Below are 25,471 nucleotides of genomic sequence, written 5' to 3'. Positions count from 1 at the left end.
AGGCCATACCAGGTGGCTTTGCAAATCACCAGATTAAATGCATTAAACCAGAAACAACCACGCTTTGCTTAATGTGATATGTGAACTACAGTTGTAGGTGAGGTATGAAGCTGAGGTAGAAAAATCCTCTCCTGGAAGATTTCTTTCACTAGTTTCCTTAACAAAAATCTGCCAAGTCTCTACTAATCCAGTTTCCTTGTATAATTAAAAGGCTTCTGGGTGTAATTCTCCTATGTTATTGGGCAAAAGTCATTGTAGATCTTGCCTGTCTTCCCTTTCTTAATAATTTCCTCAGGTAAGAAAAGAGGAGAAAAAAAATGATGTGAAAAATATGGCAGGATGTTAAATGAGAGGCATCATCAACTGGAAGGTCCTGTAAAATTCCATGAGTGAGGAAGAGAAATTGCTCAGCAAAAGACTGTCTGAAAAACCTTAACTTATAGTGCCTAAGCCATGATTAGAAATTACTTATCTAGAGATCATTTAAATTAACATCTTAATTTAATTGAGAAATTCTTTGTGCATATGTTTAACAACAAATGAAGCAATTCTTCCCTTTTCTTAAGAATATGAGCTTTGTTGCTTCTCTTGTGGATAATAACTAAATCCCACTGATTGAGCTTCTTAAATTCTTGATCATATTTTAAGAAGCAAATGCACTATAAGCTGTTCTAATAGCCTTTTCAGAAAGGCTAAGTGGATGCTTGCATACATGATGACCCCTAAACCTTCCCTGTTGTTTATTTCAGATCTGCAATTATATTTTTTTGCCCCAGAATTTAAGCTTTTAGAGGAGCTTTATGAATCCAGCTGCAGTGGTTATTGGTAGCTTTTATAGGGCCTTCAAACCAACAGGCCCATATGTCCTATGGTGTATGTTGATACCAAATCTCTCAAAGACATGCAACTGTTCATGAGGTGTGCTTGTAAATCCAATATTAAATGTACCGGCTGTACTCATAAACCCACATTAACAGCTTTCTTTCGGTTGCCTTACAAAGCACTTCAGGCAATAAATCTGTGGTCAGTCCATATACGTACTTGCAAATATTTCCCCTTCTATTATCGGTTCCCCATAGACCAGGCATTCAATAGAAAAGGAAAGTAAATGGAAGGGATAAACAACAAAAAATTGTTTTAAAAGGGGGGGGGAGTAATCATAATATTCTATTTATTTTAACTTTAAAAAAGAAGAGCAATAACAGCCTCCACAGAGCTTGTCAAGGCCAATTGAGACTTCTTTAAATTCAGTTAGTCTTTGTAGAATAAAAAATTCTCCAAGAGCAGATCTTTTTTTTCAACATGAATATTGGCATAATTTTTGTATTTGGTAGACTTTCGTGGCCAATACATTTATTTTAACTATTTGTTTGTTTCACTTAATCTTTTTGTTGTTATTTTGTACACCGATCTGAGCTTCTTTGGTAAGAAAGAAAACCACACAAAATCGCAGGGAGTTGGATAGCATATACTGCAAATTTAGTAATTAGGGCTGATTACACAGTAAGCCAGAGATTTAAACTAGATTTGGCATTTTTGTCCATCTATCGAGTCCTTCCCAAGAATAGGCAGATGTTGTTGTATGATGTTGTTAGTGGTATCATCACAGGATATAAGCTTTTTGCAATTAACTGATGGTGATTTTTGTCAATGCCAATGGTGTTCAAGTGGTGTTCCAGATGTTTTGGGGTTATGCCCAAGGCATATATCACTACTGATAAGGTCTTTATATTTTGTGATTTTTCTCTAGGTCTTTTTCTCTCTCTTCTGCTGTCTCTAGATTTCTCAATAATATTTGATATATTAAAAACTACTGCATATAGAGCAGAGTTCCCTAACGTTTCTGGCTTTGCAGACTGGTGTGTGTGGGGGGGAATAGCGCTGCAGGAGTGGCTGGCAAGTGCACATGCATTTGCATGAGTGACATGCACGCACGCCTGCCCCTCAGCAAATGGAGTGCACGCGCTTGCCTGCTGCTTATGCAAGTGAGGATGTGCATGTGCATGCTCGCCAGCCATTTCCGTGACCCGGTTGCAAATCCCTCATGGCCCACTAGTGGGCAGCGGCTCACCGATTGGGGACCCCAGATATAGAGGTTCCTAAAACATTTAGGTTTGTGTACAGAAGACAGGATTTGCCCCCAAGATCAAAGTTAATTGCCAAATATCAAAAATATTTACAAACATTTAAAACAATAACATCAAACTCTCTTTTTACTACCCTCTAATTTCTTAATTTGGGGAAGAGCATTTGTTAAAAAATATTTTATTTTATTTATCTAAGGGTTTAATATTGTTATTTTTACATCATTCAATAAATAAACTATGAATGCTCATACAGATCTATAAATACATATGTTGATACACTGTCATTTTGGAGAACGTTGTTGTTGGTATATTTCAGTGTTCTTCAAGCCAGCAGTTTCTAAATGGCTGGATTGTAGTTCTAAAAATATCCATTTGGCATGATTCTTTAACCAGCATTTAATTATGACTAATTCAAATCCATAACGCAGCATTTACTGATTTGAAATTTAAGAAACTCTGTCAACAATCTGGATAAATAGAGAGCCTTTTTTTTCCCTGGGGTCCAAATTCCCAGTTGCTACAAACACTGGATCATGGAAGTTCATCCCTAGAGCAGTGTTTCATTTGCATGAGTATGGATGCCATCTTGATTTTTTTGACATCTCTTCACAGATGTCACTGGTAGAGCTCCTACAATATCATAAGAGCTGCTATTTTCTAATGAATGGGATAGGCACTGAAAAGAGAATGTATCTCTGTAGCTCCTTCAGGCCCATTAATGCTTACAGATTTAGGGCAGGAATAAATGAGGGTATTAGACAAATTCTTAACAATAAAAACAGTTTGAATGTTGACTTAATTACTCATGTATCTAAGAGTCACTTTTTAATGATTTTTTTTTTTTCAATATAAAATTTTATTGTTTTTATCATAAAAGAAAAAAGAAATACATCACAAGTATTACACAATGATTTATCCCATCCCCCCACCCCCCGGACTTCCCAAACCAAACCTAGGCTAACATTCAAATACAAGTAAACAAATATTAATATCTCTAACTCCAAACTCTAAACTTAAACAATCCATCTCCTNTTTTCCATCTTCCATAAAGTTAACAAATTAATTCTGTCATTTCATGAAGCTACACCTATAAAAAATCATTTGGAACCCTTAATAAGGTTTACAACTTCAATTACTTAATTATCATTCAATTGTTATCAATTATTACAGCATTATTATATTTATAATAATCTTCCTTTTAATAAAAATTATTCCTTTAATTAATTCTTCAGATACCCAAAATCTTTACCATTTCAACAAAAAAAAAAAAAAGAAAAAATTCCCACTTCCACTTTTTAATGAATTTTTAAAAATTAATTTTTCATTAAAAATTACATCTTAGTGGGACTTTTAGAGAAAGTTCTCGCTAAACGTCTCTCAGGATCTTAATGACGGTTCCAAATTTGGATCCTCAAATTGTGCTTCCCTGTTTTATACATTACTGTCTTTTGAAATATTAATTTGAACAAGTCAGTAGTATTCTACAGATTTAATTGAGGAAATGAAAAAAATGGAATCCTCTGTTAGGGTTATTACTATCCCTTATACAATAAAGGGAAAATAAACAGCAATTGCCATTCAAATCTGACTCCTGTAAACGTAGGAGTTTTCATTGTTCAAGTGGCATGGAAATTACATGCTGAGGAGCATCCAAAGATGGCAAGTGAATAATCCTAAAGATGTCAGACGGGATTATACTTTGGGAAGCAAACATTGGCCTTCAAGCAGGGCAGCTACAAGAATGATAAAATAATGTATGGGAAAATTCTAAACTGCTACTTGGTGCAATGGAGCCAAGTGGAAAATATAAGAATGTTGGAAAATAAAAAAGGACATTATCCTGAATATCCTATTGTCAGAAAAGCAAAGCTGGTGTGTTTTGCTTCTGTCTTAAATAATGAATAATGTCAGTTTTTATGTTATATAAATGTTGCTGCCTTGTAAAATACTATTTTGGGAATAAAATTAGTAGGAATATTTAGAAGTTTTGATACCAGAACATATCTGAGCCAAGCTTATTTAATAATTAAATCATGGACTTCTTTACATTCAATGTCAGGAGCAGCTATTCTATTTCATCTTAATTTTAAATCCATGCAAGACATTGTCCTTGACTTCTTTCTATTAGTTCCAAGTCCCCCTAGACACAATAAAGTGAATATACAAGAGACATTGGCAGATGATTATCTGCTCCAGTTAAGACTCGTTATGTATTTTTTCTGGACTTTTTATTCTTCTTTTTGGTTTTGTTTTTAGTGCTATACTATATTGTTAGCAGAAACCAAAAGTTGGGATGTGACAAGAACCCACTTGTAAGATTATAATCCTAACATAATTATTATTCTGTTTTAATCCCTTTCACATATATAACTATCTTAAATCTTCTGATTTGGCCTAATTGCTTATTGCCTGATAGGCCTGATCTTACTTACAAGTGTTCCCACAATGCAACTGGTCTTTGGGAATAATTCTGCAGCTGGCTCAATTAACTAGTGGCCCTTCTGGTAGTCCAAAGGAAAGATTCTGATAAGTGATAATTATCACTTCTCTGAAGCTCTAGGGAGGAGATTTCCCACTGATTGGAATTCCCACTTCATTTTGTCTGTCAGTTCCTCCAGGAAGGAGTCAAGATATAGTTGTACCTTATTTCTGTTTTTTCCTTAAATCTGTGCATGGTCATTGGGGGGGAGATGCTGATTCTTCACATCAAACATGTCAAAAGATAACTTCTCTCCAGGAACTCGTTCCCTCATTCAGAAGTTTTGGAACACAGAGAAACTACTTTATTGAAGAGAAGAAAAAAGTCATGTACATGAAAAAAGTCTACATTATGTTACATCTATACTTGTATATGCCTCATAGTTTAAATTTTCTTGTCTTTTAGAATCAATGGACTTTGGGCCATTATTTTCACAACCTTGGGAAGCACTTCTGCAGACTTCACACAACAGTTGAGCATGGATGATTTTGGCTTCACAATTTCAGTCCCTAAAGAGACATAGAAAGGTAAAAAAAAAAATGGCTGGGGGAATTGGGCTCAGTGCTAACTTTATTGTCCCACCATTGGCTAGTTAAGAGGATACTGGCTGTCTCCCAGAGGATTCTGTTTAATTTGGACATTCATTACACAAGACTGATTAGAAGACTTGGGTGATGAAACTGATGGTTCTGTGGATAGCTGATAGGTTGTGTTTTGTGCAGCTAATACCATGTTGAGCTCTGTTCTCCTTCTCATGATCCCATCTGTTCTTGACAACTATTCTTTATATTTTAGTTATGAGATGCATCTGTAATACAATTCTCATACTCTTAGAAGATCCAGCTAATTTCTATGAAAGAATGATAGGGATAGAATTTTAAATAGGGAATAATTTTAAAATTTTTTAAAGATTTTAAATATGACACAGCCATTAATATATTTGTTTTTTAATTGGTTTTATAGGGGAAATGTTTTTTTGTGTTGTTTTTTTAACATGCTGTGAGCCGCCCTGAGTCCCTCTGGGGAGAAGGGCGGCATAGAAGTTTAAATATAAATAAATAAATTCATTGATGAATAAATTCTGATGCTGGCAGCTGTTTTATATCTTAATAAATTTTAGGGAATAATAATAGTGGCTAATAAAACTACAAGGTGACACAAAAAAAAAGTAGATGCCAAGATCAGATAGTCAAATATAACAGTTCTTTAAAACAGTTCTTAGCAAAATAAATCATTAGAAGCAGAGTTATGGGAAATGATGCATTTTATCAATAAAAGTATTACACACTGCACTGTATCAAGAACAGATGTCATTGTGGTTTAATAAAGCCAGCATTTCTGGCTGCATTGTGGTTTAATAAAGCCAGCATCTTTAAGATAGGTGGACTTCAACATTTTGCCTGAGGAATTCTGATAATTCAGGTCCACCTATCTTAAAATTGCCAGGGTTAAGAAATGCTGAATTGAGCTAAAACTTATTCAAAATGGAGTTCTGCTTGAAAAAAAAAAGTTTCATAAGCAGTAGTCTTGTTCCAAAAATAATGTTTTATTAAAGAAAAGGTTGGTGGAAGTAACATTTTTATCAAAATGGAGAGCTAATGGAATGATGGATTTAGTGAAAAGACATGCTAACTGTTCTTAATTTCCAATGGCGAAGTGAAATTGCTGCTGAGAAAACATCATTTGTAGCTAACTGCTTGGGCTAGCTGAAATGCTAGCTTTGACAAACTGTGAAAAGGATAAAATGTTGGTTTTGGCACTTCCAACTCTCTAAATAGTGCCCTGAAAAAAAATCCTTTTAAAGGAAGGTGTCAATTGATGAATACACCTGCAGGTAGCCAAGTAGCTCATTGAGAAATAGAAGAATTTTCTTCTAAAACTTCCAGGGGTATCTACTGTACATGGGCACTACAAGTAGACCTCGACTAACAATCACAATTGGGACCAGAATTTCCATTGCTAAGCAAGGCAGTCACACTTTTTTTTGCCATGATTGTTAAGCAAATCACTGCAATTGTTAAGTGACTCATATGGTCATTAAACAAATTTGGCTACCTCCATTGGTGGCTGGCTGGGAAAATGGCAAAAAGTGATAACATGATCCTAGCATACTGCAACCCATCATAAATACATGCCAATTGCCAAGCACCTGAATTTTGCTCATGTGACCATGGAAATGCTGCCATAGTTGTAAATGTGAGGACTAGTTGTAAGACATTTTTTTCCAGTGCCATCGTAATTTTGAACAGTTGGAAAACAAATGCTTGTAAGTCAAGTGTCAGGTGCAAATAACCAGGGGCATTCATTTAGTTCAAAGCACAGAAGAGTTTGTTATTGTTACCCATACAGAAGAATCTAGTCAACTATCTAGTCAACTAACTATTTAGTACCTTTGGTTCTAAAGCTCAATGGGATTCATGTGGTGGTGTCACAAAATATAATGGCCTTGTTTACACATAATGCTAAGCCAGGGGTGTCAAACTCAATTTCATTGAGGGCCGCATCAGCATTGCAGTTGCTCTCGGGGGGCCAGGTGGGTGTGGCCAGGGTGGGTGCAGCCTACTGGGTGGGCATGGATGGAGTGAGTGTGGCCTACTGGGTGGGCATGGCCAGCTCTACATCATTCGCATCAAGGGTGCCTGTGGGGGCCTGGGCAGGAGTGCGACAGATCTGAGGGTCTCTGGCAGAAGGGGGTGGGACCAGTGCAAGTGCCAAGGCATGGTCCACTGGAGGACCCTCACTGTTCCTCTCAGGCCATGTGGGGGGGTTCGATAGTGGTGCGGGCTGCCAGGATCCCTGGACAGCAGAGGTCAAATGCCCAGCCTGGCCCTCGAGCACCTGTGGCACCAAGCCCAGCCCCACTTCCCCAAGGAGGCGCACAGCTGCACTTACCTCCTCCTCAAGGCTGCTGCTGCTGTGCTTGCTCTCCTTAGCCAGGTTGCTCATGATGGGTACGAGGGCAAAGTCAGAGGGAGGCCCATTCCCTCTCTATGGGAGGAGACCTGGCTTTGTATCCAAAGCTTCCTTAGCAATAGGATGGGAGACCCCCAGGATAGGCCAGGAGGAGGGGGCAAGGGGATGGTGAAAGGGCAGCAGGGCAGGACTAAGGCAGGACTTCCCTCAGACCCTCCCTCTCCTTCTTTCCTTCTTTCCTTCCTTCCTTCCTAAGTACATAGTGGTGGGAAAATATTTGAGATGAGGGAGGGAGAAAAACAGGCAAAAAATGCAGCTGGGGAGGTGTCACCCTTTGTGAGGAATGAAGAAATGCACCATTGCCTGGAAGTGGCCAGCACATGGTCCTCACCTACTTCACATATCTGGCTTGGTGGGCTCTGGGGGAGAGGATGCCATGAGCAGTGTGAGAGTCAACGTTACCTGGCCAATGCTGTCCAGTCCCCAGCCTGCCCGGTTTCACCAGGCAGCGGGGCACTTTCCTCACAGCGCCAAGAGGTTGAGCCAGGCGGTGCAAAGCTTGCCAGCTTTACACCTTGCTGCCTGCTGAAACTGGGCAGGCTGGGGGCTAGGCAGCATTGCACTTCTCATCAGATTCGCTCCACCTGGCTCAGTTCTTGGCGCTGTGAGGAGAGTGCCCCGCTGCCTGCTGAAACAGGGCAGGCTGGGAGCTGGGCAGCCTCACGTTTCTTTTGGGATTTGCGCTGCCTGGCTCAGCCTCTCGGCACTGTGAGGAGAGCACCCCACTGCCTGCCGAAACCCCTCCCCCAGAGCCCATCAAGCCGGATATGTGAAGTAGGTGAGGACCATGTGCTGGCCACTTCCAGGCAATTGTGCATTTCTTCATTCCTCACAAAGGGTGACACCTCCCCAGCTGCATTTTTTGCCTGTTTTTCTCCCTCCCTCATCTCAAATATTTTCCCACCTCCCCAGCATGCACCCAGGAGGTGGGGCTGATGCGGCAGGGGCTGGTTCCTCGCTGTTTCCAGACGGCCTTGTGGAGCTAAGACTGAATGCGTTTCAGCATAGATGGCCATCACAAAATTGTACATTGGCTGCCAGCCGGCCTGGGCCAGGGCCAAGGCAGTGGGGGCCATTCCCTCACTGTTTTCAGGATAGCTTTGCGGGCCACATGAAACCACTTTGCGGGCCGCATCTGGCCCCCGGGCCTTGTGTTTACATGTCTGTGCTAAGCCATTGTTAATAATCCCTGGCTTACTAAACAGGAAATTACAGCTTTATTTATACCTACTGCTCAAAATAAAAATAAACTACAATATGAGCTAGTGTGATGTCTTCTAAAGTCGTTTCTGAGGAGATAGACACAGGATTGCATTAACGTGTGCTATCCAGGACAATTCCTTTCCATATTCTTTAATGCTCAAAGGGAGGTTGGTGGATTCCTGATTACAGAGAGATGCCTTTGATACATGGTACATGTACATATAATAGTAGGCATCATTATCATTGAAGCAGTCACCAGACATAATAGCAGGAAGATGACATCAGATGCATTATTTTAGCTGAAGGGAGATAGATAATTTGGTGTTGATCCAGCTTCTAGCCTGGAATATTGCTATCTGCCTTTCTGGGTTTCAGGTCTTTCCTTGCTTTCAGTGCGAAGGCCAGGGAAAGGATAGCAATCTAAAGCTGAACTCAGCCAAGAGAGAATTGCTTGTTTGCACACTGAGGTGCTGTGTCACTCAACAGGGTGGCCCTATTTCTGAAGGAGCAGGACCACGACTTAAGGAGTGTCTTGGAGGAGTTCCAAGACTTGCATTTTTTACGATCCTGGATAGGCTGGCAGAGTCTGTGGCCCACCTTCAATTGGTATGTGAATTGTGACCTTCCTTGGAGGAAATTTCAAGAAATACCAGATACTCATGATAGTATCTTATGCCTTCATCACTATTCATTTTGTGATGTGTTATACATTGAATGTATAACTGCCTCTGAAGACCACTTGGATTCTCCAGTTGGCCCAGAATGTTGCAGTCCATTTCATAATTGACACTTGTCACCATGGGCACATTATAGCTGTGACACAGGTTCTGCATTGGCTTCCTGTTGACTTCTGGGTACAGTTCAAAATACTGCTCTTAGTAGTGAGATTCAGCCGGTTCGCACCAGTTCAGCAGAACCGGAAGCTAATTTTTTTGTTGCCCAGGCCCAAAGCGGACTTCCGGAAGTGGCATCCAGATAGAGAACTGGTTGTTCACATATTTGAATCCCACCACTGCATACACCCCTATGTATTTGGCATCTTCAGGACTGCCTTTCCCAATGGGAGCCAACCTGTACAATCCATGTATGGTGAGAGAAACTGATAAAAGGAGTCAAGCTCTGCAGCTGCTATTTATCAGGGGAGAACATGTATCCTATAGCAGGAGTCCTCAATCTTGGCAACTTTAAGACTTGTTTTGCTGGCTGAGGAATTCTGGGAGTTGAAGTCCACAAGTCTTAAAGTTGCCCTGTCCTATAGGACTGCCTTTTGCTGGAAATCACACTTACCCTTTAGTAGCTTTACAGAAGCTACTAAAAGGGTAAGTGTGATTTCCAGCAAAAGGCAGTAGCTTTACAGAAGCTACTAAAAATGTAAATTTTCCAGAACATCTATAGAGTCTGACATGACAATATTATTGAAGGTTATTGATGTTATGCTTTTCTGATTTCTTGTTTAGTCATATCTTATTGTTTTTATTTTAACTTAGTCTGTACCATGGATGTTTTAGTTACTGTTATTGACCCTGCCATTGTACATTAACTGCCAGGGGTCTGATTTGCTTGCTGCATTGTACAAATTTGATAGAGAGATACATGTAACAATCACCCGTTCCTTTTCCTCTGTTGGTCTCAGAAATTTCACACTAAGGATGGTTGGCAATATACAGCAGTGTGGTGTCAAGTTTCAAGGGCTCGCTTTATTTCAATGAATTTTCTATCCAAATAGCCCCTTTAAAAGATGTTGTTGGCACCGGGCCAAATAGCTGAGCTGTTTGAACGATTAATAAAAGGAGCTTCTGCATATGACCACTATATGTGCAGATATGTGTCTCTTTTGGTGTGGCAAGGATACCAATCAAGGTACTGTAGGTCAGCCCTATCTTGATGCCCTGTCAGTGCAAAACCATAGGACCTATTGAGGTTTTGCAATTAAATACCTCTTCAAGATGGAATGCCCTAATCCCAACAGGTACCAATCTCTGAACTCCAAGTGGTTCATGGATAGCATGTTTGCTTTGACTGCATTTTTATATTGTTTTAGATATTTCTAGTAATACAACTTTAATTAACCAAAGCTACAGCCTATAAATCTTATTTCACTGGATATACCTCCACTTATAAACTACAGCTTCTCATGCAATCAACTTTTTGTGTGTGTGCAAGTGCTGTCTTGTGGATTGCACTATGTGCAAATGAGTAAAAAAACTGATGGACATCCAACCTAAATTAATTGAGTTGAAAGTCAAACTAATCAAAAGCAAAGAAAAACATTATGGGGAGGTAAATGTGAATTTGAGTGTTTGTTAATGAATACAAATACTCAGAAGTTTAGTTATGAGTTTGAAAAGCCTTTTTAGTTCAACTTTATTTACTTTGGTTTTTCTCCAAGTGAATTTTTACCTTCTGAATTTCACAAGTCACACCTGAAATTCTCAAGGATCACTTGCTTTTACATCAATGTCCAAGTTTTCCAAAACTACATTTCATGTAAGTTTAACTAGAATAAGATAAAACCGTCATTTTGTGATCTTGCTCAGATACGTGAAAAGGATTTTGAAGTGAATAATAAATCTGTCAGAGATCTTGAAAGAGAAACTGGCTTCAGTCTCTCCTTGTCTGAAAATTCTGCATTTTTTTTTAAGAATAAATGGTATAGCATAGTCTTCTCAATTAAACTACTGCTCAGAAGTCAATGTATTATGAACAACTTGGATGGAGGGATAGAAAATATTATTAATGAACATGCAGATGATACAAAAGCAGATGTGATAGCAACATTTTAGAGAACAGTAAAAAAGTCCAGGAGGAATTTGATAAGTTATCACAATAGGTATAAACCAAGAAGACTAATTTCAACTTAGATAGATGCAAAATCCTGCATCTGGGTAGGAAAAATCAAAGGCATAAATATACATGGTGGTGGAGAACCATAGCTGACAAAAAAAGCCAACAAAGTGCTAGGCTGCATTAACAGAGGGATAGAATCAAGATTACGTGAAGTGTTAATACCACTTTACAATGCCTTGGTAAGGCCACACTTGGAATACTGCATCCAGTTTTGGTCACCACGATGTAAAAAAGATGTTGAGACTCTAGAAAGAGTACAGAGAAGAGCAACAAAGATGATTAGGGGACTGGAGGCTAAAACATATAAGGAACGGTTGCTGGAATTGGGTATATCTAGTTTAATGAGGAGAAGGACGAAGGGTGACATAACAGCAGAGTTCCAATATCTCAGGGGCTGCCACAAAGAAGAGGGAGTCAAGGTATTCTCCAAAACACCTGAAGGCAAGACAAGAAGCAATGGATGGAAACTAATCAAAGAGAGAAGCAACCTAGAACTAGGGAGAAATTTCCTGACAGTTAGAACAATTAACCAGTGGAACAACCTGCCTCCAGAAGCTGTGAATGCTCCAACACTGGAAGTTTTTAAGGACAGACTGGACAGCCATTTGTCCGAAATGGTATAGGGTTTCCTGCCTGAGCAGGGGGTTTGACTAGATGACTTCCAAGGTCCCTTCAAACTTACTTACTTACTTACTTACTTACTTACTTACTTACTTACTTACTTACTTACTTACTTACTTACTTACTTACTTACTTTATTTATTTATTTATTTATTTATTTATTTATTTATTTATTTATTTATTTATTTATTATTAATATTTTTTATTTTTATTTTTATTAGTATATTGGGCAGTGCATGTGTACCATGCAAGAAACAAAACTAAAAACAAAAAAATGTAATACAGACTACATCAACAGCATTGTCAAGGTCGAGTGAAGTCACTGTGCCAAGCAATAAAGTCCTATAAAGCCTTATAACTAACAGTGGTTCCAAAGTGTTGCTCAGATAACATAGGCACCCAGGAACGTGGTAGAGAGAACAATCACTATTACTATAGCATTTCTGCTAGAACTCATTGCAGCTATAAATTACATAAACATATCTTGGCATGAACTGAAACATACCCCAAAATTCTCCTAAGCATGTTCATGTTGAGTATTTTTGTGATAATCTATTACCTGCTCAAGTACTTGTTTGTTTTTGACACCTAGTTCTGCCCCTCTAATATTTACTTTCAGTGTTTGGCATCTAGAAGTTGATATGTTTAAGCTCTAGGCAGAAACTCATTTCTTTTTAACCTTTTTCTTCCTCATTAAAAGTACCCTTTTGTAGGAGAAAGGGAGCAATCATTTTGCTTTATGTACTTTACCTTCCACTACTGCCTCTTTCAGTTCATCATTATAGTAAATATCCTTTTTCGTATTTCCTATTAGCTTAATGCAGCACGCTTCTGTGCCATTCTACAATTTTTTTTACTCTGTTCTCAGCAACTTCCACATTGTCCTTCCTTACATCCATTATCCATTCATTCACTTGAAAGAGTAATCACCAAGAAGCAAATTAATCATGCTTGTAGTTGTATATTTATTTCTTTGTAGTATGTATGAATGAATATACTTATGCTTAAACCACATATTTTTCCAAAGAAATAAAAAACAGCCTCATCGTTTTTTCCGTAATGTCTTGTCTCATCTTCATGTATCATTCCTGTCATTTCAAAGGAAAAAAAACCTCCTCCTGGAAGCATTCATTGAGAATGTTGCACGCTTTCTCCCCAAAAGTCTGTCATAAACCCATGAGATCTCCGTGTCCAGCCACAACAACCGAAAGGACATTTTGAGACATATTTGAGTTCATTCATAATCAAATCTATACCTTCATTTTCTTGCCATCATCCATCAACGTCTTTCCACAGGATCACTTTTTCAGATCCTTCCTCTTTCTGTTTGCTTCATAGATAGAAAAAAATATATATTTCTCTTTTAATTGCATTTGTTAATCACACTTAGCCATTTATTCTTCTTGTATTCCATCTCACAATCTCTTTATATTATAGTGGTCACCAGAGGGGCGACGGATATTAAATTCTACTACTCATCATGCCTGTGGTAAATCAAGGATTTCACATGGTTGTAGCATGATAGAAAAGGTGTAGGCTAGTTTGCCAGTCTTAGTCAGATCCATGCTCCCCATAGCATTCCCTGTTACCTGTATGAATAGTAAATACACATTTGGGTACATTTTAACCAATATGCTATTAGCATAACCAAAGGGCAGCCTTACCCCAAGCATACTGACATATTATAAGCAAGTTAGAATGGTTTAGACTCTATACAGTGTGAATCTATAGTTGCCAAGAAGTTTCAAAAATATAAAATCTAAAAGAGCAGTGTGACACTGCTGAAGTGTGACAGATAACTGAAGTTGATCTGAGGAGAGGATGCAGTAATAAATAAGAACAGAACATTAAAGTAGATCTTAAAAGAAAGGATAATTACAAGAGCTAAATGCTCTTAAGAAAGTAGAGTCTCATACTTCCCCAGGCATAAGTATATTCCAGTTATATTCGAAGTTAAATTTTACTGGCTTAGAGATGATTTTTTTTTAAAAACAAAGTGTTGCATACTACTTTCTGTACATTGAGGTCAGCTGTGGCCATCAATCAATGGACACTTTGCCTTTGGCAGCACATGTTTCCATAAAAAAGAGTCTTTGGCAGGCCCCCTTTAGTTAGAAATGACAGAGCAACCTCTGTGTCAAGACATATACTTGATAAATTTTGCATGTGCTGTTGACTGACAGAAGTTCTGGCTTCCTGTTGAAGCAGCCCGTACAAGCTTCAAAGCACACAGAAATCCTTTTCTTCATCCCAAGTGAAAAGCCCTGAAGGGGGAAAGAAAAAAAGAGAGAGAAAGAGAGAGACTGCCGTCAAGTTGAGCCAGAAGACTGTGCCTTTTGCGGATGGGGTTGGGGGCCATGCTGGCATTCAGCAAACTGAAATAGTTCCTCTTCCCCCTTCCTGGCTGCATTTGCTTGTCACTTGCAATCACTTTGCAGCTCCCTCAGAGTTCTGATGGGGTGCTTAGCAGGTTCAATTATGTGAAATAACAGTCTGATTGAATGATCCTGCAGCTGAACGGGTATAAATCTAATTCACACACTCCCACCACTGACCGAGATTCCCTATCTTTGGAAATCAGGAAGGAGGGTGGAGCGGTAGCCCTTTGTTTAGTCTGTGTGGATATGGTAATTATGTGCAGCTGGGGCTTCTGCTTGGCTTTGCTTCACTTTTAAGGTAATGCCCCAGCCGCAGGGATTCTGAAACCCACTGGGGATTTCCTTCTTAAAGACAGGGTAAACACTGCTCAAGTCTTCAAAAACCTTAGTCGATTAAGGGTGGCAGAGCCTTGTACATTAGTTGCCGTGCTTTCCACTTGTTTCCTCTGCTCCCTGTTGCTGTGGGTCTTGCCCATAGATTCCAGAAGAGAAAGGTGGGGGGGGGGGGAGAGAGAAAAGAATGAGATCATGAGTGCAGAATTCAGCATCCTCACTATTTATGTTTAAAAGGAAGAGTTATTGTCCCTTTGGATTACTGAGCATTTTGTAAAGTTCAATTGGCACCCTCTTCACATCATAGCCTGGCTACCTGGTGTGGAAGAAAAACATCACAAGGAATCTCCCTCTTTCCTCAAAGTAGGGGTGTTCAACGTGGCAGCTTTAAGACTTGTGGATTTCAGAACTTTTCCATCTTTATAGAAGCCATTGCCTTGTGGACATGAAGCAACAGCAAGGAGACAACACCTCTTCACAGAGTTCTTGTGACAGACTGTCCAGCAGGGACTGTAGGGTGGCCAAAAAGGTATGCAAACCCCATTGCTTCCACCCTTATTTAGCAGCCATTAATTGCATGGGTGTGGCTGCCATCTTGAATTTTTTGACTCCTTGTGGGGAGGAACAGTAATAACCTCCCATTTCTATGACAACAAAATAAAAACTGTGCATCAGCTTTTCTTCTCTTTCCCTCTTCTTTTCCTTCTGTGTTATGTCTTTTGAGTTAAGCCCGAAGGCAGGGAGGATCTGCTTATTACTATCTCATCTAAGTCACTTTAAAATTGGAGTGCAGTGGCTCACGTGGTTAGGATGCTGGCTTGACAATCAGCAAGCCCACGTTCGAGTCCCGAGTGCTGCTGCATGATAGGGCGAGCTCCTGTCATTTGCTCCGGCTGGCTGACCTAGCAGTTTGAAAGCAAGCAACCCTGAAATGATAGTTGGGTACCACTCTGGTGGGCATTTTAATGGGCATATGAAAGGAACCCCCAACCGGGCATCTCCTGGGCAATGGTGATATCACTGGCTAATCTTTCAACCTGAGCCAGTCACTCTAGAAACCATTCAGGCCAAAAAAGAGACAATACAAGCTAGAAATAATAATTTAAAAAGCTTACTAGTGTTCAGAAAAGTGAACATGGGGATGTCATTAGAGATCAGCTGAGAACTTTACTCCTCTCCATGAGAAATAATTGAAATAAGCAAATTTGCCAGATTGTTACAGACACATTGAATGTTGCTAGGTTTTGTTCTTCTAGCATAGAATATGCACTAAATCCTGCAGGTGTAAGACAGCCATATTTGCCCCTAAATTAAACCCTTAAGCAATTTCTTTTGATCCTATTCATTCAATACTCTTTGTCGGTAACTAAATTTTAAATTCAGTGCAGCATTCCCAGACACAAGTATATTTGATTCAGTTACAACCATGCTGTTAGTGAATCAACTACCTTATGAGAGATGTGGAGTAGACTTAGTGCAGCAATTGGTGCACAGCTGAAATATATATCATTGAAATAACAGGAACAGACCTGTTGAATAAATATACATGAGATTTTCAAAAGTTCATCCATACTCACATCATTAGTCCTAGCAAGCTCCTTGAATGAAGACTATTGGTTAAGTTGTAAGTACAGATGAGAGCCTCTTCATAGTCTGGAATCATAATTATGTTAATTCTGACAGTCTGACATATTGTTCAATCCATGGAGATGGGAAACTGTATAAGCATCATCTATGCATGTTTTTGTCCAGTCTCTGAATAAAAAGAAATGAGACTGAAGCTGCCACAACATGGGGCTGATCCAGTTATAATATTGCTACTACTCTCGATGGTTTGGGGTTTTTTTCTGTCGCCATACACACAGTTCAGTGGAGTCACCAGAGGGGCAGAGTGTAATTCAATGTATCCTGTCTACAGTGGTCTTAGTCTTAAACAAGTCACCATATTATTGTTGTTTAAGCTATATTTAAAACAAATCAGCCCATGAGGAATTGGCTGACCAACCCCTGTATGGCATCCAGGATACAGGCCAAAATGGCTGCTAACCAGCAAACCTCAGCTGCTTGTAGTTTGCTGGCTTATCGGGTGCCCAATGATGGATAAATGACTTGCTCATGGTGAGTGGCAAGTTTGGCATAGCTTGTTGGTAAACACATTGTATGTCTAGCTATTCTGCTCACAAAGGCTGAGGGGTACAATTTACTCTATACTGAACTTCTGTGCTAGAGAATATAGGGCTATGAGTGGACTTTTGGATGTCAGAACTGAGGTGTCCTATTTTCTGAACTAATATATTGACCATTAAGGCCTTGAAGTTTATAAATAATTATGACTACAAAGCAGCCAATTCTGCTAAATTGTTATAGGATTTAAGAATCCCACTTTAGAGATGAATTTCTTATAACAACTGAATCAATGGCTAGAAAATGTCCTGGACTTGCATCATTTGAAGGTGTAGGTTACAGTTCTTAGCCTTCCATACAAATTAACATCCCCAAACACAAAAAAAGTAGTACATCAAAAAGAAAAATTCAGCCAGGCATTTATATAGTCTATTTTCGGGGGGGGGGGGTGTTGATCTTTTTATATAGGGAACATATGGATCATGTTTTTCAAAGAAAGCAACCAGATCTGTAGCCTGGAGTGATAAAAAGAAGCTTTATCCTTTAATTCTCTTGTTTGTACAGATGCCAGTTCAAGTCTGATCCTGATTAATGCTAATGTTTTGGTTTACATTATGGAATTAATTCATTACAGAATTATAGACCTTTATACTATAGTAATTTCACTGCCAATAAAAGATAGAAATTACCTTTCCTAACTTGGAGATTTCAATTCGTTTGCACAATATTCCTCATTAAAAAGCAACAAAACACATTGCAAATCCGTAGCTTACATCCCACAGCACAACAGGAGGCTGGCTCTTACGACTGAACTCTCTTGATCACTGCAAAAGTGCTTGCTCAAACCAGCAAAATGTGAACAAATCACAATTGACTGTAAGTACAATTACCAATCTGCAGTGGCAGCTTCATTGCTTACAATATCACAACGCTCCCGAACAACGAACGGACTGGTTCAAGTTTATTTCGAAAGGAACCCAAGCCACACTTATCAACAGATGCCATTCATGGTGCATCGATCAAAATGATGGTGTTTATGGAACAAGAAATTTAAAACCAACATTTGTGTTAGAGCAGTAATGGAAAGTGGCTCCTTTACTTCAGCAGCTGAGATTGGTTTATCAGGCAATGAGCTTAAGCCTAGCCAAAGATCTGCAGGTTTGAAGAAACGCCCTATTTAAAAATTTAAACATCTTAGAGGATAATTGATGCTTCTGATATGTATGTATGTATGTATGTATGTATGTATGTATGTATGTATGTATGTGTGTGTGTCTGTGTGTGTCTCTCTCTCTGTGTGTGTGTCCTTGATAACTGCAAAAATGCAAATCCTGGGCATATCTGTTCAATAACACAATCCTCGATCTCGGGAGAGGTATAAATCAGCTGTTTATTGTTAAAAGGATTTTAAAAACAATAAAAGCAACTATTTACAATATTAAAAAACAACTTAGCTTTCACTGGTCCACTACCAATGTCCTCAGAGTGAAGCTTAGGGGGTGGAGAGTTCTTTTGCTTGCGTGTTAGGCAGCTGCCCAGGTTCGAATCCCTGAAGGGTATGACTAGCTGATGAGGGCTAATGAGCCTGAAATAGCTATACTAGTCTCCCACTAACTCTTTGCCAGCCAAAAATTTTGAATTTATAGTGTTCACAGTATGTGACGTCTGCCTGCAAAACATGCTCCTAAATTGGAGCGAAACGCAGAACAGATTGTGTCTATGTATGTGTATAGACAAACACACCACCTAGGATGAAATATGTATTCTTTATAATAAAAAATATTTTTAAATGAAAAGTTTGGCATTTTTTTCTTATTTCTGCTACTCTTAATATTCCACAAAGAATGTAAATTTTGTAAGCAGTAATAGTTGTCTTTGAGATTTTATATCTATACACATAACATTCAGAGAGAGAGAGAGAGAGAGAGAGAGAGAGAGAGAGAGAGAGAGAGAGAGAGAGAGAGAGAGAACTCAAAGCTTTATTGTTGCTACACATGGAATCTTTGCTGACACAAATACATCTTTGGGTTGCATCAATAAGATTTAACACTGCAAATACGAAACACAATAAACAGTTATTTACAATGTTGTACATCATGAAAAGGACATTATTTTACACCCTTGTCAGAAATCATATTGCTTGTATCAGGCCTGTATCCTGTATTCAAAAACAGCAAATAAAGTAGTTTGCTCACTTGGAGAGGATATCGTGGGATTCCATACTGTACAAGGCATATACAAAAAGAGAAGAAGGCCAAAGAACACGAGGCAGACCCAGAAGAAGATGTGCAACATCAATTAACAATGGTTGAGGCTGCCAGAAGAACAAGCACCAGAACTTTGTCTCTCCCTCAACACCCGAAGCTGTAAAGGAGAAGGCCTGTATTCTGAACTAAGAAATAGATTATGACCAAATCAAGCTGAATCAATTCTTTATTAAAGCTAAGATCTATTCCCTAGGGCACAGATCCCCAACCTTTTGGGCACCAGGGATCAGTTCCGCGGAGAAAGGTTTTTCCACAGACTGGAGAGTGTGTGGTTTTGTGTGCTGCCTGCATCCCATGGATGGGGCTTTGCTTGTTGTTCAGACCGGTTGCTGACATGCCATGGCCCAGTACTGGTCCACGGACCGGGGGTTGGGGACTCCTGCCCTAGGGCTACAAGAACTGGGTTGCCCAAATCTGGGCGATTTCTAGGTAGCTGACCATGAGGGGACTTTAATGCCCTTTCTCCCACCTCTCCTGTGAGGAAATCATCACAAGCACTCAAGTCCACTTGAAGCTCTTGTAGCTTGCAGTTTTGTGTGAAGCACAAATCATGTGTTAGCTTTAGTTTTACTTAATCCAAACAAACTAGGATCAAAACCATAACTTAGTCAGGTTTCTTTGAAAATATTGTAACTTACATTAAGGATTTCTCCTGGTTTGGACAACCTAAAATACCCCTCCAAGTGTTGGCTTGTGCTATCTTCCTGTTAACTATGCCTAGATCTCACGTATATAATAGTAAAATATAGCTCAACATCTTTACGTTGGGTACATAATTTGGACATATCCCTGCTAGGAACAAATACAAATTAAACCTTAAATCACAACCTAAAAGATACATACTGTTATGTTTTCTAACAGAAACATTCCACTGTATCCAACTGTTTTATTATTTTACAAAATAAATACATTTAGAAATCAGGTTCTTATACATTCTCTTACAGATTTTTGTTATAACCATTCCTAACTATAAGATTGGAGTATATAGATATATATTTTCCAAGCAGCTTAAATGAATTCTAAATATGCACTCCGTCAAAATATAACAAAAAAACAAAACAAAAAACAAAAAAAACCACCTACTGGCATAGATTTCATATGGTATAATCCTCGCCCAATCGATGAGGGTTTTAACATATTTCCATGAGTTTAAATATGAAAAGAGCCCCTGGGAAACCGAAGCCTGATTAGTTTCCCCTTTTTAGTGCAGCCTGCAGAGTGTAAAACACAGCACATCAGAATTGAATTTGTCATCTCCAGACCTCACAGGAATTTTAGGAACTAAATAGTTAGGAAGCCATTCTGGTCCTTCTTGTTGCTTTAATCATAGTAGAAGTTTCAATTTAAACATTCAGGAAATCTCCCTTATTTAAAGCAATCAACTCACTGCTGAAAGGAGTCTGGCTATTCTGTGTTTAATTTTTTGGCATCAGGCAGAAGTTGATTGGTTGCAGCTAGTGCATGAAAAGATTCAATCCTCCCCCCCCCACCATTTAATATTTTAAAATTCCAAAGTGTTGCTGCACATTTCTACTGAGACCTGCATGGGCTTCCAATGATGAGAAATCAGCAAGATCAGCAAGTAACCCAAAGCCTCAGCTGGAAAATAGGCATAATACTGGAAAGTATAAGGAAAGTCCCTTGAAGCTGGAGGTCCTTTGCCTACTAAAAAAACAAGCAAGCAAGCAAACCTGGACTCCATGTTAAAGTTCAGATATTAAAGTCCATGGTAAAACTTTTTTACCCAGTTTTACAAAAATGTATTCTGCCTACGGCAGGGGTAGTCAACCTTGGCTCTTTTATGACTCGTGGACTTCAACTCCCAGAATTCCTGAGCCAGCTGTGCTGGCTCAGGAATTCTGGGAGTTGAAGTCCACGAGTCATAAAAGAGCCAAGGTTGACTACCCCTGGCCTACAGTATCACTATATTAGAGAAGCTGAATCCTTTTGCAACTTGAGCCCAAGTTTGGGGACTGTGAGTTCACTTGATGGGATGTAAGACTGATAAGACTGGACAAAATGGTGACCAGATCATAGGCAAGGAATTGGACTCACCGGTCTTACTAGCATTTGTGTATCCTAAATGCAAATAGTTGACCATGGTTTGTGATGTTCTCCCTGAGTGGAATGGAGCTATGGAGAAGAGATTATCAGATCAAATTATCCCAGAGAGACTGCAGGAAATACATAATTTATGTTTGTGTGTACTTATGGGAAAATGTTTAATTGCAAGTGCAGGTCTATGGAGGGAATTGCTTCATTGACTGACACTAGGGGGAAAAAAGATCACACTTGCCAAAAGTCAGCTGGAAAAGGAATGAAATCCATCCTCCTGCCAAAGAGCCCTAGATAACAGGATGCAGACAGCTGATTTCTTATTAAAAGCAATTGGCAACATTTTTCATTTTTTATGTTTGCTGATCGATAAATAAGAATGTTATAAAGTACAAAACACATACAATTAGACAATCAGTTGTGCAAGCACAAGTTTTAAGAATTAAGGGCTGATTCGCACAAGGCATGGAATATAAGAAATGCAAATGTGAGGTCAAATAGAAGGCCAGCATTTTAGTAAGTGGTTTCACCTATTGTATTTCTACATTACAGATATTTGTCAGCACTTTTATTCTAAGAATCTGCTTTGGGCAAGAAAAGACCTTCCTGTTTTGGCAGGCAGTTTGGGTAGCTAAATAAAGATTTACTTCCCTTTATCATTTTTCATTATGTTTTTCAACTGTTTCCACTATTTTAGAAATAGATCCCATGCGTTCTAAACCTCTTGGGTGGATGACCTATCCTGAAAGATATGCCTATATGTAATTCACCACTGATTGCCTGCCATCGGTCAGAATGGAAGAAAAACTGAATAGCAACCTAAGAACATTAGCAGGCTTTGCTAATCTGGATTAGCAGCCCAGTGTAATTTCCTTTGCTTTGCAACAACTGGGAAGAGGTTGCAACCTTCCCCCCCCCCAAAGGATCTACCACCATTATACATCCTTTTCAAGATGCAGGACCAAACTTGATTTGTGGTACAATTAAGTGCTGTGTCTGGCTTGTGCCAATGTTTCCATCAGTTTATGAAGATGGAGAGAGGCTGTTTAGCATTTAACTTCTCCCTCTTCACACTTTGAGGATGTGAAGAATCTCATATTTCCCAGCATTACATGCAAAAGAATAAAAGGAATAGTTGATCAGCATTTTTCCCCTCATCTGAAAACCTGGGGTTTTTTTTTTAGCTTCTTCGTTTTTGTATTATGCAGGAGAAAGAAAAGACCTGGTTCCCTTAAATTCTGAGTTTAAAAGTATAGAATTGGAAAGGTTCATTAAAGCCACATTCACCTTCTTGCTTAGTGCCAGGATCTAAATTAAAACAACCCAGACAGATGACTGCTTAACTTCCATTTCAATCCTTCTTTGGAAGGAGAATCCAGCAACTCTTGGTTCTACTGTCAAATTGCCTTTACGTAACTTAAATCCATTATCTAGTGACCTGCACCCTGGGCTGATTTTTTTCTGCAAAATAAGAATCCAGTTCTTTGTAATACTTGTTCTAGTTTACCTAGGTTTCTTCTTTCCTCCTTTCCCATAGCCTAACAGTCTCTTGGCTTTGAGTTTTCCAGGCTTTGTGCTAAATATTAATTGGATATTGACATTATTTGCATTCCTACCCCCAGGACTCTCCCTGCAAACCAGATTGGAAACAACCACAATAGGAAATCTAGAATTTTTAATAAGTAATTTATTATAGGAAAGTTAAAACCATTAAGAAATCAATATCCGCTATGTCTCCAATGGAAGTCCCATTTACAGACAATTAGGTTTACATTCTTGGACCACTTTCTTCCACCTGTACAACTGTTTTGAAAACTGTCTGTTGTGTGGGTTGGTTCCTTGTTTTAAACTATTTTCTTCTGATCTGAAAACTAGCTTCCATGTCCCTTTTTCCTTCAAGTGCTCCATTCTTCCATATTTCCAATGAAACCTGATTATTCTTCTCCCATCCTTCTATATGGCAAGTATGGATGTATTTACTTAATACGCTTCTCTCTGGGTGTCTGTAGATGCTGAAGAACTTTGCTCCCTTCCTCTCCTCCTTAGGGGAAACTGTATGGTACAGAAATCTAGACAAAAAAGTATTTACACTTATTAGAGAAGAGGCTTCAAGGGAGAATCCAGCACAACCCCCCTGGCCAGACAGTTTCCCTTGATCAAAACAACTCTCTCCAGGCATGATCAAGAGGGAAAATATGAGGTAGGAGAATATCTATCCAATTTAGAGTTATCAAGGGAGGAATGGTTATTTCCTGGAGGTTTATCCCTGACTCCCTTGTCCAAAATTCTGATGGATCAGTTTTCCTGAATGACATAATACCCACCACTGCCTCCTGATTGTCTAAATGGGAGTTCCTTTCCCCTCAGAGGCAAAATAATCATTGTGTTGTGGATGGATTGTAAATCCAGTTAAGAGTCTTGAGTTTGTGTGGGTATAGCACATGAAAGTGTTTTCTGCTGTTTCTCAGGATTTTATGTCTGGATGCCTCTTCCATTGAATTAGATATTCCAATGTGTTCTTTTTTTTTTAATTTATTTTTTTATTTTTTTAAAACAACAAAACATAACACACATACACACACAGAGTATACTCCTCCTTTTTTTTTAACAGCAATTTCGTAACGGTAATCTTCTATTATTTACATTGTCCTCCCTTATTCTTCTTTAGATATATTTGTCCTTGTTGCCTTGTTGTTTCTTGTTTACATTTTTCTTCCTTCATACTATACCTCATACTAAAAATAATACATACTGTATTATTATTTCTAAACATTATTATACACACATTTTCCACTTTTGATCTTTCCACATTTATTATCCTTTATTATTTCTAGTCTCCAACCAATCATACCACTTTTGGGAATCCAAAATGGATTTTACCTTAAATTGTTCTTAGACTGGAGAGGAGATGGATATAGGAATGTAAATTGCATGGAAGGCATTCAAGGTCCAGAAGGGGATGGTATAAAACCAACTGTATTTTCATCATAGGTGGGAGTTGAAGAGGAAAGGTAATTGAGCATCCATTTTCTTGGAGCATGGAACCTAGGAACTTAGTAGAAAGCCATATCCCAGCAGAAATGGGAAAGTCATCTTGCCAATGACAATCAGCCTCTTGCTTGTAGGAAACCTTGACAAGATCCAGCTGTTGTTTGAAAAGCTAGTACGGTGCCTAAAGTTACTGTTGAAAATGTGAAACCTCAAGGAGGATGGAGAGTCTGGCAACAGGTGTGGGTGGTAGCCATATGAAGCCTGAAATGCTGAAATGTGAGTAGAGGAATGAACTAAATAGTAATGCAAACTTGGTAAGCTTTCAATTTGCCCATGGAATTAGTGCAATTGTCTATGAAAGGACAATTGTTTTCCAGAAGAGGGACTGTCCATTTTATAGCTTCTCCAATCTCCTCAGAAATGATCTTTGGGGAATTACCTGATATCCATTCATACCGAGTGTTGAAGGTTTTAAATCTATCAGACTTCATCATACAAATCAGGCAAGGAATGAAGGAATCTCAGAAGTTTAGTTGTAGGGCGCTATACTGCAGCTGGCACTTGCTGACTTGGCTCATCTGTTGTACGAGTTGGCTCACTGGTGGCTTTAAAAGGATATTCTGAGTTGCCTCCTGGATCTAATGTTGCAGCACTGGTAGTTTCTATGGCTCCTTTACTACCTGGGCAGAATCTGGATTTAAGTGGCCTCCCTTTGTATATTCCCTTTGTATATTCCTTCTAAAACTGCTTAAGGAAGTATATTGACCTATGTTAACTTAGAGTTAGAGCCTCCCTTAGTTATCCTCCTGTAAATTGGGAATAAAGGAATTTCTGGAATTATTGTCAGGATTCTCACAGGCTGGAAACAGGCATAATCAAGGGTGTTGTGTTCTTTGTATTCCCCCCCCTTAATCCCCTATGCATATTGATCGCCCATTAAGGGTGATTGCCCTTCACCATTGATCGCCCATTAAGGGTGATTGCCCTTCTCCATCTGCATACAGTTTCATGCCCGTTGCTGGTTGGCTAACTAGCAACAGGGTCTTGCCAGCCAATGGAATTGTGTGATTACAAGCCAGGGGAATCCCATAAAAGAGGGCTCCCCTGGCCCAG

This window comes from Protobothrops mucrosquamatus, unplaced genomic scaffold (genome assembly GCF_001527695.2).
Source record: "Protobothrops mucrosquamatus isolate PMUCROS unplaced genomic scaffold, P.Mucros_1.0 scaffold293, whole genome shotgun sequence".
Taxonomy (NCBI): domain Eukaryota; kingdom Metazoa; phylum Chordata; class Lepidosauria; order Squamata; family Viperidae; genus Protobothrops; species Protobothrops mucrosquamatus.
Note: the sequence above shows the minus strand (reverse complement) of the source record.